Source organism: Helianthus annuus, chromosome 13, assembly GCF_002127325.2.
Source record: "Helianthus annuus cultivar XRQ/B chromosome 13, HanXRQr2.0-SUNRISE, whole genome shotgun sequence".
NCBI classification, from domain to species: Eukaryota; Viridiplantae; Streptophyta; class Magnoliopsida; order Asterales; family Asteraceae; genus Helianthus; species Helianthus annuus.
Window position 1 is genome coordinate 170,720,261 of NC_035445.2, and position 6,000 is coordinate 170,726,260.

At 33.5% G+C, this 6,000-nt stretch overlaps 1 long non-coding RNA gene across 2 annotated transcripts; it reads left to right on the forward strand.

Moving 5' to 3' along the window:
- The first annotated feature begins 1,947 nt into the window (after window positions 1-1,947).
- Window positions 1,948-5,307, forward strand: LOC110894043. Of its 2 annotated transcripts, none has more exons than XR_004876645.1 (3): window positions 1,948-2,195; window positions 3,246-3,588; window positions 3,737-5,307. It is a non-coding gene; the product is annotated as an uncharacterized LOC110894043 (long non-coding RNA). The 2 variants fall into 2 exon arrangements; XR_004876644.1 differs by having other exon boundaries at window positions 1,954-2,517.
- Window positions 5,308-6,000: the final 693 nt, after the last annotated feature.

The following is a 6,000-nucleotide window of genomic DNA, read 5'->3' on the forward strand; positions in this document are numbered from 1 at the left end:
TCTCTACTCTCTCTCTACTCTCTCTCTCTAACAGATCTGTCTCGGCGGAGGTGGGGGTTTCGGAGGTGGAGGTGGGGGTTTCGGAGGTGGAGGCGGAGGTGGGGGTTTCGTTTCTGATCGTTTTGGGGTGTTTCGATTTAGGGTTACGGCGGAGGTGGGGGTTTCGGAGGTGGAGGTGGGGGTTTCAGAGGTGGAGGCGGAGGTGGGGGTTTCGGAGGTGGTGGCGGAGCAGTGGTGGTGGTGGCGGAGCAGGGGTGGTGATGATGATGATGACGGTGGCGGAGCAGGGGTGGTGGTGGCGGAGCAGTGGTGGTGGTGGCAGAGCAGGGGTGGTGGTGATGATGATGATGATGATGATGATGATGATGATGGTGGTGGCGGAGCAGTGGTGGTGGTGGCGGAGCAGGGGAGGAGCAGGGGTGGAGGTGGAGGTGGTGCCAAGAAGAGGTAAACCTCTGCTTGGAGAAGCTTACCTCTCATCTCTTCCCCAAAAAGAGGTTGGGGAGAGGTTAAAAGCACTTCTCGAAAAAAAAAAACAAACACTCTTCTGAAGCTAAACCTCTTCCCGCGTCTGCACGGTGCAGACAGAAGAGGCCAGGAAGCTCTTCTTCCAAAAAACAAACACCACCTAAGAAGACCAGTTTTGTTAGAAGGTTTTGCAAACTAGTTTCTTTTTGTTTTAGATGGTTTTGCACATTTATGTAGTGCCCTTCTTATTTTGGTTTCTTACAAAAGCTACTCTCGAATTTATTATGGATATATCTAAAGTGACACATATTTATAATTTTCACTCTATGTGATCATCAAAATAATGACAAACTAAGTTTAAGTTTAAATGACAAGCAAAAAAGTAAATGAATACGCATTATGCATTTTTGTTATTAGGGTATTTATTAAATTTGACCATTTAATTGCAGAATGTATGTATTGTTTTCCATTTATTAAAGAAACTAGGTTAGAACCCCGTGTATTACACGGGTTGAATAAATATAATTTTATATATTAAATAATAAAAAGTTATATCTTTATGAATCTCGTATATTGTACGGGTTAATAAAAATGTAATTTTATATATCAAATAATAAAAAAGTTAGATCTTTGAAAACCATGTGTATTACACAGATTAAATAAATGTAATTTTGTATACTAAATACTAAAAACGTCGTATCTTTAAAAAAACCCTTGTATAATCGGGTCGAATAAATCTACCAAATAATAAAAAACTACAACATCATTAATAACCCTGTATATTACACGTGTTGAATAGATCTAAAAAGAGTTATATCTTTAAAAATCATGTCTATAAATAAATGATATTTTGTATGTTAAATACTAAAAACGTCATATCTTTAAAAAAGCTCATGTATAGTCGGGTTGAAAAATCTACCAAATAATAAAAAATTATATCCTCAAAAAACACTGTGTATTACACGTGTTGAATAAATCTAATTTTACATAGCAAATGATAGAAAAGTTACATCTTAGAAAAACTTCGTGTATTACACGGGTTATATGAATGTAACTTTATATAGTACATAATTAAAAAAAAATATGTTTATAGTAAATAATAAAAAAATTATATTTTTAAAAACCTCGCGTTTTACACGAGTTGAATAAATATAATTTTGTGTACCAAATGAAAAAAAATATTTTTAATAAAGTAGGATAACATTTAAGATTAATTTATTATTTAAATATTTAATATAAGGTAAGTAGGAAAGAGAGGTATTTGTTTTAAAAATATATTAAATTAACAATTTAGATTTGAGGATAATATTTTATTAAAGTACGATAAGATTTAATATTAATTTATTATTTATTTATCTATATATATTAATAAAGGAGATGATTTGGGCTATTTGTCCTTGGATGGAGAAGCCAATTTGATGATGTGGCAAGCATTGGTTTAGTGGACTTTGATTTTGGGAGGGAATCCATCTTAAATTTTCTAAACACAAACAAAAAATAAGTGAGACGCGGGATCCGTTTTTGTTCGGGTCAACCTTTACCCATTAATTCGGACCTATATAAAAGCTTTATCTTTTTTGACTCCTTCATTTCCAAACCCTAATACACGCTCCATCTCTCCATCTCTCCGCCTCTCCTCTTGGCGATTCTCTCAGATCATTGGATTCTTCGCCGCTCGAGTGCAAGTTCCTGTTCTTCATTCTCATGTTCATCAATCAATAACATAGGTATGTTTATTCCTTCTGATCTTTTCTATTTTGTTATGTCATTCCAACCATAATAATCATGTTTTTTTATTGTGTAAACCCTAAATCCTTATGTTTACAAGCGGTGGTTAATCCGTTTAGTTTGGGTCATACCATACTCGATCCATCCATTTTATTTGGATATCTGATTAGGGTTTCTTGGTCTCATCACAAACTCAAAATTCTTTTCGATCCCATCTGCTTTCTCTCTCTCTTGCTCCCTGGCGATTAAAAAAGACGACGACGATTCAAGTCGATTGGTGAAGATTTCACCAAATCAGTGAAGAATCTAACCTCTCAGCAGGTATACAAGTTTTTAGGATTTGATTTTTGAGTTGGTATACAGCTTGATTTTATAGCTATGTTGAATTTGTAATCTTATGATTTTTGAGTGGATATTTGTAATCTTTTTCAAAGAATTGCTACGGGTTGTCGGGCCGATGGTGATTCCAATTGAAAGAGGGGTTAATGGACAGTAGTTATTACCTAGGTTTTCTTAATTGTGAATTAGTTATGTTGGATTTGGTTGAGCTTTAGTTTTAATACTAAATAAGGCCTCAAATATATCTTTGTTTATGTTGATAGAAAAAAGGATTTTTGATCTAATACAATAGGAAGTTCCCTTTAAATATTAAGTTGTTTTGTATATATACGCCTATAAGGGCCTCAATAATTTAACATGTTTTGTGTCAACCTCTGTTCAAATGTTGTTAAAGGGCAAGGACAAACTAATTATCAAATTAAAGAAAATAGAAAAAGGGGTGTTCAGTTATAGAATCTTTTGTGGAAAACAATAAACCCATTTTTCATATGGTTTATAAACCTTTTGGGACTTGCTATAACATGCGGACTAAAGTCCCAAAATTGTATACCAATGACATCTGTAATATATTAGGATTTTATACAGTTGTTCGGACCTTTTGACATGAGGTTCTGACTTAGGTATGTAAGTATTACATTAATGGAGTTCTAATTAGGTGTATTTATTCTTTTTGTATTATAAAATAACCTTTTTTTAATTTCAATATGTAGGATTCGAAGAAGCTAATCGGTGCTCCTGCGTAGTGCTATTCATATTCAAAATCTTTATAAGTCGAACGAAACAAGCTTCAAACTGGTTTATAAATGCCCGAGTTCGTCTATAGAAGCCAATGGTGGACGAACATAATAATTTTAATGAATATTGTATAGAGAATTTGAAGCAAAAACATCTCTTTTGATGTTTGTTGCTCATACAGTATGTTTTTCCAATAAGAGTATTTGTTTGGACCTCCATTGGATTAATTTTTTTCCAACTAACTTGCTTTTGCAGAACGCTATTAATATCTTTCAAGAGTTCAACTAAACATAAACCTCACTGTATTATTCTTCAAAGGTATGACTACTCATTTTTCCTTTTTAAGTAGCCTAGGTTGTGTTGGTTCTTTACTTTGGAGGGCAATTCGTAGTGTGATCCAGAGTCTTGAGTGAAATTAGTTTGTCTTTAAGCAATCGAACTAACAAAACTTTTTGGTCTCTGGAAGAGGTGGTATGGATTCGGACAATTCCAATTGGCATTTTGAGTTGAAATATGACCGGCGGGTTGCTCTCCCAGTAGCTGAGCCATGGCCAATAGCCCATTATAAGGTTTGTAGATATCCATTATTCATTAAGTTTTGAAACCTCAAGTGGGACTGCGTTTGTTTATATGTGATGTTATATTAGTTGATTGTCTTAAACACATATCATATTACTATTTGTGTTCCATCTTGTATTATAGCACGGTGTGGTCGTCATAGATGAAAAGCTATACACTGTTGGTGGATGTCGTATAACCGAACAAGGAATCATGGGTGTTGATTATTACAAGATTTTGCGGGTTGACCAGAATATGTATGTTGGAGTTTTATTTTAATTTATTTCATAATTCTATATATTGTGGGGATTATATTTGTTAGGCTTTGAATTCTATCTTAATATTAGTTAGGTTATATTGTTAATTAATTATTGTTAGCCCTTTTATGTGAATTTAATTGAGTAAATTTTTAGTTTAGTCTTATAGATTGTTGGTGGGTAATTATGATTGAAAACTAAGATGATTAAACTGATTTCCTCCTTTGTTTCTGAATAGGTTTCGAGCATCTGGGGTAGATTTGTAGCATCCTATTTTCGGATATGTTTTTTATTTGTATTTTGAGTTGTATTTGTCTTTAATCTGATGTTCAAGTTCTCAGTGCTCCACAAAAGCTAGCGGTATAAGATCAATGTGTTGAAGAAGGGCTAAAAGGGTGTGCTGCCACCGGATGCTGCCAGTGGACCTGACAGATCTCACATTCTCACGAGACATTGCACACATTAGTGGGTAAGTTGATCATCTTCCATCAAACCAATAGGCGGGTCGAGGGTGTTGGGTCAAGTTGTCAACTTGGGCCTAAATCATTTCAAAATTATGTGTATAGTTTCATAATGAAACTGTTTGATTTTGTGAATTACTTTACAAGTGGTGGGTACTGGGTAACAAAATGATTTACAATTTCTAATACCCTTTTATGTTACCATTAACATTTTTTGCTAACTTTCATAATTATATTATTTCGTGACCAGATTATACCATGGCAAAGCACCATTTAACCACTATGTTCCTGTTCGAATATTTTTTGGTTGTTTGCACATAAAGGCAGTCATAATCAAATAAGCTAACCCACTTATTCTTGTATTAGTGTTGTGTGTGTTCTCACTGTTTTCTTACCTTTAGATATTTGAAATATGTCTCTTGGTTGATATTAGAAAGTATCCTTATTTAAAGGGTCAAGTTGCTTTATCATAATTGGTTGCACAGATTTTTTTTTTTAATTTCAGTTTTCCTATAATGCGAGGGTGATGAAAGATGTTTGTCAAACTGCACTTTATGTGGCAAGAGTCGAGGGATATAGTAATGTTGTCGATGCAATTGAGGTACATATGTAGTTTATTTCACACATGTCTTTGATGGATACATTTATTTCTCATTTTTTGATATGTCATCATCTTATGTTTGGTTTGTAATGCAATTATTGTAGAACCATCAACCATTTACCTTTTACCAACAATACTTAACACAAATTAAAAAAAAAAAGTACTGTAACTTTGTATTTTTTTTATTTAATGAATTTACTACTTACAAGTTCTAATATAATAGAATGTTTCAACATTCATCCTTGGCTAACAAAGAGTCGATTTAAGGGTAACAAAATCCCATTTTGTTTGGAATTAGCTACTATGGTCTGACAATTTTTATGTATAATTATCGTTAAGTGAGTATTGGTAACCGGGATGATGAGATAAATATCGGTTTGGTGGCCGTATATTATATTTGGTGGTAAAGGTAACTTGTATTTATTAAAAAGACTACCATGTTATGTTACCATAGTTCTACGGTTAGTTGACTCCTATAAGAATCAAACAGATGGCTGAAAATGTGTAAATGGAAATCATCAAGACATCAGATATAGATCACTGAGGCACCCGTACATTATAAAAATACTATCTCTTGAAACTTTTTTTTCTTACTGTAGTAGTAGTTACATTGGGAATTAATAAAAGGAGGGTGGGCTAATTTGTTTTGACTAATCTTTTGTGTTGTCCAAAAAAAAGACTAAGCTTTTGTAAGCAAAAGTGATGTAGCTTTGAATTCTTAAATGTAATGCAAATTATTTTTTCTTAATTTATATTATACTTTTGTCTTATACAACTTAAATTGTTCAACCCGTGTATCACACGGTTATGCCAAACAAAATAGATGGACTATCACACAAAGTGACCTTTGCAG